This window comes from Sciurus carolinensis, chromosome 4 (genome assembly GCF_902686445.1).
Source record: "Sciurus carolinensis chromosome 4, mSciCar1.2, whole genome shotgun sequence".
In the NCBI taxonomy this organism is placed as follows: domain Eukaryota; kingdom Metazoa; phylum Chordata; class Mammalia; order Rodentia; family Sciuridae; genus Sciurus; species Sciurus carolinensis.
Window position 1 is genome coordinate 93875975 of NC_062216.1, and position 11948 is coordinate 93887922.

Genomic DNA, 11948 nt, shown 5'->3' on the forward strand with positions numbered 1-11948 from the left:
TTCTATGTAGAAAACCTCTCACTGGGCGGTCTGGTCTGAGAAGCTAGCCTTGAAAGGCACCTCCCTCCGCAGGGGTCCAGGCTACTTGGGGAGGTCTCTGGCTGCCCTATCCTGGTCCCTGAAGCTGCTTGTGTGCCAGAGTACGCTGTGCTGCGCTGGCTCCAGGACTTGGAGCTTGTTCTGGTCAGAAAGGCTCTCACTAGCGGGCCCGCTCCGGGAACCTGGAGAAGCTGGCTGTGTGGGCGGGGCCCACCGCCGGAGTGCGCAGGGCTGCCTGTGGAAGACTCTAGCTGCCCTGCCCGGCTCCGATAAGCCACCTCTATCTGGGCCTGCCACCCGGGCCGAGCTTTACCCAGTGGGCAGACTCACCTGTGGCTCTATTTCAGTCCAAGTCTCTCAATGCCTCCCCTTCTTAACTCCTGGGTTCTGGAGCGACTGGGGGTGCAGTCTCCCTCTAGGCCGCCATCTTGGATCCACATTTAAGTCTTAAGTCCATTTTGAGTTGATCTTTCTAAGTGATGAGGGATAGGAGTCCAACTTCATTCTTCTGCATATGGATATCCAATTTTATTAACACTATTTGTTGAAAAGACTGTAGTTTCTCCAATGTGTTCTTAGCACTTTTATAAAAAATCAGTTGACTTTAGATGCATGGGTTTACCTCTAAGCTCTCTATTCTGTTCCATTGTTCAATGTGCCAGTTTTTACTCCAATGCCATGCTGTTTTGATTACTACAGCTTGGTAGTATGTTTTGAAGTCAGGTAATGTAACGCATCCTGCTTTGTTCATTTTTTTTCAAAAGGGTTATGGTAATTCAGGGTTTTTTTGTGGTTCCATATCAATTTTAGAATTGTTTTTGCTAATTCTGTGAAGAATGTCATTGGTTTTGATAGGGATGACATTGAATCTGTACATTGTTTTGAGTAGTATGGACACTGCATGTCTGTGGGGAGATATCATCAGATGATCATACTTAGCCACAACTCTTCTACCTCTTCATTATCTTTGTGATGATACAATTGATGTGTATTTATAATATATTATAACTATAATTATTTTTTACCTTTTGATATTTAACTTTCATATTAGAGATATATATAATTTATATGCCATTGTTCAAATATTTAAATATTATGAGTTTGAAAATGTACTTCTCTGTACCAGGGAGTCTTATGCTTTCATATGTATGACATGATAATAATTTTTTTCCTTTTGTTTCTGCTTTAAAAAAAACTCCCTTAAACATTTCTTGTATGGCAGTTTTAGTGGAAATGAGTTCTCTCAGTTTTTCCTTGGGTCTGAAAGACCTTACTGCTTCTTCCTTTTTTGTAGGATAGTTTTTCAGGGTATAGTACTCTTAGTTAGCAACTTTTTTCTTTTTCTTTTCTGTGCTTTGAATATATTGTCCCTTTCTCCCCTGACCTGCATTATTTCTTCAAAGAAATCCACTGATAGTGCAATGGGGATGTCCTTACATGTGATTTGGTGCTTTTCTCCTGATGCTTTAAAAATTATTTTTGTCTTTGACTTTTAATAGTTTGATTTGAATGTACTGTGATGAGGACCTCTTTGGATTGAATCTACTTGGGGGATTTTGTGCTCAGTGGATCTGAATATCAATGTGTCTCCCATGACTTGGGAAATTCTCAGAAATTATTTAATTATTAAGCTTTTACTTTTTCTGTATCCCCATCTTCTAGAATTTATATGGTGCAAAATTGTTCACTTAATGGTGTCCCATAAGTCCCTGTTACGTGTTGGATATGAAGTATCCCCCCAAAAGCTTATCCAGGAATCAATCCAGGAATGTGCAGAGATAAATGATTAAATTATGAAATCTGTAACATCATTAGGGGATTAATCCATTTGAATGGATAATTTGAATGGACTACTGGCTGTAGGCTGGTGGGATATGGCTGGAGGAGGAATATCATTTGGGGCACAACCTTAAGGATTATATCTTGTCCCTGGCTCCTTGCTCTCTCTCTCTCTTTCTGCTTCCTGGCTGCCATGAAATGAGAAGCTTCTCTCTGCCACACATTTCTGCCATCATGTTCTGCCTCACCTCAGGCCCAGAGCAATGGAGTTCACTGTCCATGGACTGAACCTCTGAAATCCTAATTCCCAAATAAAATTTTCCTCCTCTAAATTGTTTCGTCAGGTATTTTTATTACAGTGACAGAAAGTTGAGTAACACAATCCCACAGGTGGACTTCAATCTCTTCATTCTTTATTATTCTTTTTTCTCCCCACCACTTACAGAATCATTAATGACCAAGCTTCAGGTTCACAGACTTTTTCTTTATTGTGTGTTTAATTTTACTGATTAAACTTTTCAGTAATAAACTCTCTGCTTAGTTCTTTTTAAATATCTGTCTCATTGTTGAATTTCTCATTGAGATCATAAGTTGGTTTCCTGATTTCAGAAAATTGTCTTTTGGTATTCTGTTGTATATTGCTGAATTTCTTTTTGATCATTACCTTGAGTTCCTTTTCAGGAAATTCATAAATTTCCATTTCTTTGGGTCCAGTTATTAAAGAATTATCATGTTCCTTTGGTGATGTCATTTTTCTTATTTTTTCCTTTTTTCATGTTTCTTGTGTCCCTGTGTCTGTGCTTCTGGTTTTGCAGTCATGTCTTTCAAACATTACAGAGTGGTTTTTGTAGGGGAAAACTTTAACCTGAAGATGGGCCTAAGGGGCTGGTTGGTTGGGTGTGGTGGTTCTTGTTCCATGTGATGTAGAGGTATAGTCTCCATAGGACTTCTTCAGTGTCAGTGGTGACTGAGTGCCTCAGGGATCTGAACTACAGAAGTTTGCAGCAGTAATAGTGGCTGTCTAGGCTATGAGGACAAGGGCTTTAGGGATCCTCTTATGCTTTTCTTCCCTTCAGTGGGAAGAGTTTTATCTGAACAGATCTCTCCTGGTATCTGACGTGGCCCACAGGCAACTTCAGGAGGACTGGAATCCAAGGCACAAATGTTCAGATGGAGTCTTTACTCAGAACCTTGTGAAATTGCTGTAGCAACTGGAGGTTCAGATTTACTCTTGAAGATACAAATGAATGCTGCTTCGCTGTGCCAGTGACCTGTTGTTCCCAGGGGATGGGGTGGCATCAAGACCCTGGGTTTTCCAAGAGTTCTAATCTCTACATCCTTGGAAGAGTGAGGCACCAAGTCAGCCCAACTCTAAGGGGATAGTGCACCAGCAACTGGGATTGGGGGATGGGTTACTCTGCAGTAGCTTGACTCTGTGGGGCACGTGTAGTAGCAGCTTGTCTCTGGGATGGTGCATCCACAGGTGGTTGTGTGCTGTGGTAGCTAAGCCTAAGCGGTGGAAGGATGTGATGACTGCTGGCTTCAAGAGTGAGACACTCTGTAGTAGTGGTTGTAGTTCCAAGATGGCACAAAGTAGTAGAAGCTAAGCCACGGGGGGCAGGGGGCAGTGCCCAGTGCCAGATAGATCTCTGGGGTTAGCTCAGTGGGTGGACTCTTGGGCGATCCCTCAGCTAGGTTTAGACCTATATCTCCAGTAGTGAAGACTGCAGGTGTCCATGGCGGGGACATTAGTACCGGAGTCCTCTTGCTTACTTTTTGCCCAGAGGGAGAAGTCTCTCCCAGTTCAGAACTGATCCTAACTGTGAGGACTGGGTCACAGAGGCAGGTGTTACCCTCTTTCTCCATGCGGTTATCCTCCGTTTCTGTGCTCTACAAGGTTTCTTTGCTGCTTTGGTGTTCTTCAGTGCTTTCCGGTAATTATTTGGGTCAAAATGTAGGTGCTTTTGTTTGTTTGTCTTTGTAGGGGGCAGTGGAGCAGAGACTAGGGTTGCTAGTTGGCCATCTTGCTGATATTCAACTAGCCACTTGTTTGTTGTCTATCAGTTCGATGTAGTCATAATTGGTGCACATTTATGATAACTTTTTAAAGTCTGTCAGAAACAGTAGCCACCCAGGTGTGTCCTATCCTTGGCCACAAATTTTCTAGATTGCTCCATCCAGTGTGTCCTTGGTACACAGCACTCCTCTTATCTACCTCCACCATCATTCTAGAGGTTCCCCTATCTTTCCAGTTCTGGGTCCTTTGTTTTCTACACATTTCTCTCTTTCTAATTTTGGCAAACATCATTTCTGAGCCTTTCCTGAGACTGTTTATGGGAAAGAAATATTTTTGAGTTCTTGCATCTGAAAATACTCTACTCCATGTTTCTACATGATTAATAGTTTGGCTGCACATAAAATTAGGGGCTGAAATTATTTCCCTTTAGAACTTTGGAGGTATTCATTATTTCAGTGTCCTATAGTCTCAGTGTTGCTGTTATGAATTCAAAGCCATTTCTGATTCTTGATCCTTTGTAGGTAGTTCATTTTTTTGTAAATAAATCTCTGGATCTTTTAGAACCTATGTTATGAATTTTATCATGATGTACATTGGTGTGGATCTATTTCACCTACCGTGTTGAGCATTTGATGCACCTGTTTAATTTGTAAGCTCATGTCCTCCTCCCTTGGGAGATCTTCTTTAATTATTTTACTGTGATTTTTCTCTCTTTTAATTTCTTCATTCGTTTTCTGAGTACTCTGTTTTAAAAGATTGTCTTGTTCTTTCATCATGGATGCAAAATCTTTTATCTCTGAATATAATGATGATGATTTTTGAAGGTTTGAAAATACTACTCTCTTTTTTTCACATTGCTCTTTTTGTCTTTTAATTTTTAATGTTAGAAATTCAATCATTAACATTAGAATTAGTTATATCATGATCATCAATTGTCTATTATTAAAAGTAAGAAATTAAGCTATCTAGGATCTTTGAACATCTAGGTAGGGCATACTGACTTTGAGTTCTGTGTAGGGTAGTGTGGTTACTGTGTAGGAACCTGAGGTGTTAGTATCTTAGACTGATCAGGTTTGCTAGGGAAGAATCTTGTAATCTCTTTCCTGGGAAGACTGCAAGCCTTCTGCAGGCCATGTAGGAAATATGGTGGGTCTCAGCATGTCACTCAATATGCTTATGTTAAGTCAGTCTTATAATTTTAGTATCATAGCTCACTGTTTGACTGTGCTCCCTAGTTGAGAAACCCTCTATTTATCCTCTTCATAGACTAAGCCTTGACTTCTGAGAGGGGAGTGTGATAGTCACCCAACAGTGTGGAATAGAAAAGGATATTTAATAATGTAATAACTTTTCAACAAATTTCCCCTCAGTACTCCTTGATGACCTCCCTTCCCATCCTTTATCTTCAACCCAATTCTAGGGAGAGTGCGTGATAATAGTTCCTGAGCTTTTTGAGAATTCTGTGGTGTCAGCAAGGTTGTTCTAGTTTTTATCTTAGATGATGGCAGGAAGGTGATAGGGTGGCCAGGAAAATCACTCTTGAAGGGAGGTGGGTACCATTTACATCCTTTGTTAAGTGTCCAAGGTACTAATTTGCCCAAGCCCCCCTCTCCCACCTACCCCTTTTTACCCTGCCCGATAGGATTTGACTATCTTGGCAAAGTTAGATACTATTAATCTAGTTGGTTTCCAGACTCTAACTTAGTTTTAGTCATCTTTTCTAATTTCCCTAATTATGGTGTTCCATGGGTTTATTCATTTCTATCTAAACTCTTAGGCTTCATCTGTCTGCTCAGTGGGAGCTACAGTGGCTGCCACTGGCACCTCAGTCTCCCAGAGCTGCTGACTATCTCAGTCTGTTCCAAATGAAGACCAGGCTTTGGCACAGTCTCTTTTGTCCCTGCTGCCATCGAGCTACAGATGTTCCAGTTCCTCCCAATTCATAGGGAGCAATGCTGCAGGATGTAGGGTCTTACTTCCTCAGCTACGATCTCAGTAGCATTGGGCAGCATCACATACAAGTGTATGTGGGTGAGGGAGGGAATGTTAGTGCTCTGCATGGCTGACTTAGCTCAGTGAGGGACATAAGATGGGGAGAAGGAACTGCTTCTGAGAACAGCGGTCCTCTCTGGATATTACCTAGGTGATGGAGCAATTGGGTGGGTTTTCTTATGATGCTGTTTCCAGTTTGGCAATGCTCCTTCCTCCTTTCCTACCTCCCTTACCTTTTCCCCCTCACTCTTATATTTAAGGATTATTCCTCTCAATAATGTGTCAGGAAGTAAATTTTTCCTTTGGCTGTGTTTTCTAAAGAACATTAGCTTGGGTACCATTTTGATGACTTATATGAAGGAAAAATGAAGTTAAATATACTGATTTAATTTTGCCCTCTTAAAATTAAACCTCTGAGACATATCTTAAATTTATATATAAAGCAAGTTTTAGATAGGCATTTTATAAAATTTTTAAAATCAGTAATGAATGTTGAATTTAATCAAAATTTTTTGTGGTATATATAGGAGGGATTATTTTTTTTCCATCATTGAGTTACATAAGTTGACTTCTCAACACTCATTTGTTTTTTATTTTGTTTTTTTAGTTGTAGATGGACACAATGCCTTCATTTTATTGATTTACTTTCATGTGGTGCTGAGGATTGAACCCTGTGCCTCACACATGCTAGGCGAGCGCTCCCCCACTGAGCTACAACCCCAGCCCCACTCATTTGTTTTTGTTTTCTTGAGATAAAGCTTTCTTGATCATACCACATTATCCTTTAAATTCTATCAGACTCTTTTTAAAATATCACTTTACTTAGGATTTGTATTAATATTTGTACATAATACTACCCTAAAAATTTCTCTTATGACTATTATCTTGTTAGAAATTAGTGCCATTTTATGTTGTCTTTGTTTTAGTTTTCATAAAAAATAAACATCTATGAATACACTATGAATATGAAATACATGTACAACAAATTAGAACAGATAAAAAAATTTAAAAAAGAGATAAAGTATACTAAAAAGAATTTACATCTTCCCAGCAATGTTGGAACTCACCTGTTCCCATGCCCTACTTGGCTTGTGATAACAACCCTTCGAGTTTGTTCCATCATCCCCTAGTGTACACGTGGGCACATACTCACATATACATACTGGTGTACACATGGGCACATACTCACATATACATACTGGTGTACACATGGGCACATACTCACATATACATATGCACATGTTTTTTGTCATGTATGTATTTTTTAATTTCAGTTTTGTTTTTGATGCTATAAAATGGTGATGATTCCTTCCTGGTTCATCTCACAGAATCTTTAAAACTATCCAGAGAGAAAATAAAAGTGAAATTATTTTGTAATTAATAAGTGCAATCCAAATGGGAGTTATCAGTAGCTCCCATTATGTTAACTGTCCTCAAAATATAACTGAAAACTACTTTTGTTGTTGTATATATTCTAGGCTATTTAATATAACCTGAGCATAGGAGTGGGACTGAAATGGGCAAGGCAAACTTTTCATATTACTTTATCAAACCTAACTACTCCATCTTCTATCCTAGGACAATAATTTAATGCAGTTTATTTTTTGTTTTTAAACTGGTATGTGGCTGTTGGCTGAATTCTTCTCTAATGCTTAGAGTAAATTGGTATAAGTTAAAAGAGTTTTTTGGTTTTTACTTATTTACTGAGTTTTTATTGTAATTATTAATGCATATTGTACACATTAATCACTTTTATGGTGATGTTTGCATACATGCATGTATCATGCTTTGATCATGTCTACCTACCTTTCTATTCTCTTAACAGGTCCTTTAGGAAATATGTACCAAAATGCAAAATATGTGTAACATTTTGCTTTAATCTATTTTCTAGGTAATTACACACCAAACACTGTCCACATAAAGATGTTAATTTCAAGTTAGGTGAGATGGCACATACCTGTAATCCCAGCCATTTGGAACACTGGGGCAGGAGGATCATAAGTTCCAAACTAGCTTGGGCTACTTATGGAGACCCTATCTTAAAACAAAACAAAACAAAATAAAACAAAATGCAACAATGCTAATATCAGCATTATATTATTATTTTTTTTCTTTTTTTTTTTCAGCATTATATTAATAGCAAAAAATGAACAACAACAAAAACCCCTAAAGTCTCCAACAAAAATGACTTGGTTATATAAATTATCTTAAATTACCTTTGACAAAATACTATGAGTGGTTAAAATGTTTAAGATATCTGTTTAGGGCTGGAGTTCTAGCTCAGTGGTAGAGTACTTGCCTAGCATGCATGAGCCCTGGGTTCAATCCTCTGTACCATATAAAAATAAAAACAAATAAAATAAAGATATTGTGTCCATCTATAACTAAAAAAATTTTTTTAAAAATCTGTTTATTCATTTTGAAAAATGTCCCAACATGGTAAGTGGAAATCAGAGTGTTCATAGGGGTATCTTACTTGTATGTATAAAGAAATTCATCTAAAAAGATAAAAGAAGGTCACCAGAGTATCCACAATTGTTAGGTTCCAGGAGATAACACTTCAGATTTGTTTCTACTTCTTTGCCTTTTTCTGTATGATTTAATTTTTGCTTCTTTTAAAAATTTGTTATTTGAGATTTTACATGACAGTAGAGTATATTTTGACATATCATACATACAACCCATTCTTGTGGTTGTACGTGATGTGGAGTTACACTTCTTGTATATTCATATATGAACATAGGAAAGTTATGTCCGGTTCATTCTACTGTCTTTCCTATTCCCATTTCCCCTCTCTTCCCTTCCTTCCCCTTTGTCTAATCCAATGAACTTCTATCTGCCCTCACCATCGTGTTAGCATTCGCAAATCAGAAAGAATATTCAGCCTCTGGTTTTTTGGGATTGACTAATTTCACTTATCATTATAGTCTCCAGTTCCAACCACTTACTGGCAAATGTCATAATTTCATTCTTCTTTAAGGCTCAGTAATATTCCATTGTGTTTATATACCACATTTTCTTTATCCCTCCATCTGTTGAAGGGTACCTAGGTTGGTTCATAAAAAATATGGAATGTTTCATGAATTTGTGTGTCATTCTTGTGCAGGGACATGCTAATCTCTGTATCTGTCTAACTTCAGTGATACCAAAGCAAGCTCTGCTTCTTTTTTAAATAATAAAAAATTAAAAGTTTTTCTTATTTATTGTTTGGTTTCCTTTTTTATTCTTTCCCTTTTTAAATCATTTTGAATCTACTCATCATTTAAAGGAAAATAAAAAATATTCATATCAATTACTTTTTATTACTTTATTAAAAAGTTTATTTGGGAAGATTTTATAAAAGGAAAAACTTTATAATATCTGTGGTTTCAATTTTTTTATGCTATTTTTTTGTCCCTCATTTTATTTCCAAGACTATAAAATTGAAAGATATTTAGAAAAATAAATTGAACAAATAAGTATGGTTATTTCCAAGTTTTTTAAAAATGTCCTTTGTGTATCATTTATTGAATTGGCCTTCATGGCCAGGGTTAAATTAAATAATACTCCTTCACTGGGCTGTGCTGTGAAGTTAAAAATGTGTTTGAGCCTATTAATGAGCAAACTTTATATGTGTGTATGTATGTGCATATATGCATATATAATGTGGGCATATATTATATATTGTGTATATTATACACATTATATAATGTATATTGCATGCATATTATATATCACACATAATGTTAATATTGCATTTATTATATGTATGCATATTTATATACATACATATATAAATTTTTTTTGAAGAGGGAAAAGCTTCAAAGAGTTCATTCAAATAAAAAGTGTTTTTATTTTCACAGTCAATAAAAAAGCTACAAATACATAATTTCCCTTGAGGACACAGGAGAGGTCTTGAAAGAGCTGGGGATTTTCCCTTTCATCTGTCACACACTCCTTGTTTTGGACAATGACACAATGTTCTACCTTTATGGCCTCTACTTCCATAAATATGCTCATTTGATGTTTTGCGAACACTGAATATTTTTCTCTTCTTCAAGTTGGTAGAAATGTTTTTTACCTGTTTTGCCCTCGAGTTACCTACTTCTAGAGAGATTTCATCTGGTGGTTTCTAGAGTGTGTATATGCTGAATGTGCCTCACCTTGATGGTGGTCTTTCACTCCTGAATCAGTGAGACACTGGTATTTTTGTCCACAGTCACAGGCATAAAATGTTTGACTTTTATATCGTAAGTAAAATTCTGGTGTGAAGTCTTAGCACTATTTCATCAATGTTGAATAATTCAAATCAAATGATTTTTATAGTCCATTTTTTAAAGAAAAACAAAAGGATGCAAAATAGCAACACTTGATCTCTTTCTGGGTTAATCTTGCAAAGAGAATCTGAGAGATCCTAGGAGAATGGGACAGACAGTGCTCATGTCTATATTGAGAGTCCCTGATATTCTGTGTTATTTCTGAATTTTATACATTTTAACCACATTAAGTGAGGATGTTTGGGCACAGGATGTGTCTTAGCAATCCCCTTGATACAATTAGCTCTCTGTGGTCAAGATTGGAAATTGAGAAACCCAAAAGAGTTTAAAAGACTGTGATAGGAGGGAAGGACAAGATGGTGGGATAGAGACACCCAACTGTCGGGGTTTCTAGAGCCCCCGGCCTTAGACGTGGTCAAGATGGCGCCTGACGCTGAGCCAGAGGCGGCCAGCTATACAGTAAACAACCAGCGAATTCCAATGATTGGCTAGTTAACGATGTGACTAGAGCATGCCCCCCCCTCGTGTACCCATCCTGTGCCTGCAGCTGTCCGCGTTTATCTCGTGTACTCTCCCCTGATTGACTGAAGTGTATATAAGCCTGGTGGGTGGGAGAGTAGGGAGAGAAGCTGAGGAAGGGGCAGAAGCTGAGGAAGGGAGAAACGGAACGAACGGAGCGGAAGAAGCGGCGGCGACGGCAGCGACGGCGGCCGCAGCAGCAGCAGTTGGAGCGGAGCTGGAAGGAGGGAGTACGCGGGAGTGGAAGGAGCTGGGAAAAGGGAAGCTGAGAGTGCGCAGAAGCTAGGGGTAAGAGAAGCGTAGGAGAGGAACTGTGCACAATAAACTTCCAAAGCTTCAGACATTTGCCGTGTCTCTCTCTGCGGGCAGAGGGGACGCGACAGCTGGTGCCGAAACCCGGGAGGATAAAAGGGACAAGGTAAGATATCTTAAAATCTTTTAACAAGCTAAACCGGTTATAAAGAAGTCAAAAAAGGTAAACAGGTAAAGGAGAGGCGCCTCGACGTTCGCGGTATAGCGACTATCTGGATACGCGGAATGCGGTCCAATTAAAGGGTATCAGGATACGCTATCAGCGGTCCTGGGGGCACGCGGAATGTGGTCCAATTAAAATAAAAATAAGGACACACGGAAGGTGGTCCGGTATCGGGACACGCCATCAGCGGTCCTGGCGCGTGGAACGCGGTCTAATTAAAGTGAAATTAGAAACACGCTTGAAGCGGTCCTACGTGAAAAACCGCTATAAAAATTTTAATGCGCACTTGATAGTTTTCCTTTCAGCAATCTCCTTGCTCCTGGCAGCTAGGCCACTGTTATTGTAATTGCCATAACTAAAGCTATTCAGATTAGTAGCAATGGGGTCTGGGTGCGGCAACCCCTTAGGGAACCATTGAAAAACAATGGGAGGCCATTGAGGGAAAAAAAAAAAAAAAAAAAAAAAAAAAAAAAAAACAGCTAAAGTAAAGAAAAGCCGCTTAGTGTGCCACAAGGGGGATCTTCATGAACAGGGTCTAATAGTAACAGAAAAGAACGCTTAAAGAGAATAAAGTGAGGAAAGATTGAGTAGTGGTGACCTAGAAAATAATTGCTCAAAAAATCTGAGAACAAGGGAAAAAAGGGAATTAAGTTTAACATAAAGAACCCCCCAAAAATAAATAACCAAGTGGTAGTGAAAACTTAAGAACAAGGGAAAAAGGTAGGAGAAACCTAAGCCTAATAAAAAGAGCTTCAAGATTTGTAGAACCTGCCTGTATTTGAGGAGCAAATGGAGATACCATCAACCATTAGAAAAACTTTAAAGAGGCAGTTAAGACTTGGAGACAGCTATGCAGAGCAGTGTTATCTGG

General features: G+C 38.5%; 1 pseudogene; it reads right to left on the reverse strand.

Annotated features, from left to right (window-relative positions):
- Positions 1-8888: 8888 nt before the first annotated feature.
- On the reverse strand, positions 8889-8988 carry LOC124984079 (uncharacterized; annotated as a pseudogene).
- Between the last annotated feature and the right edge of the window lie 2960 nt (positions 8989-11948).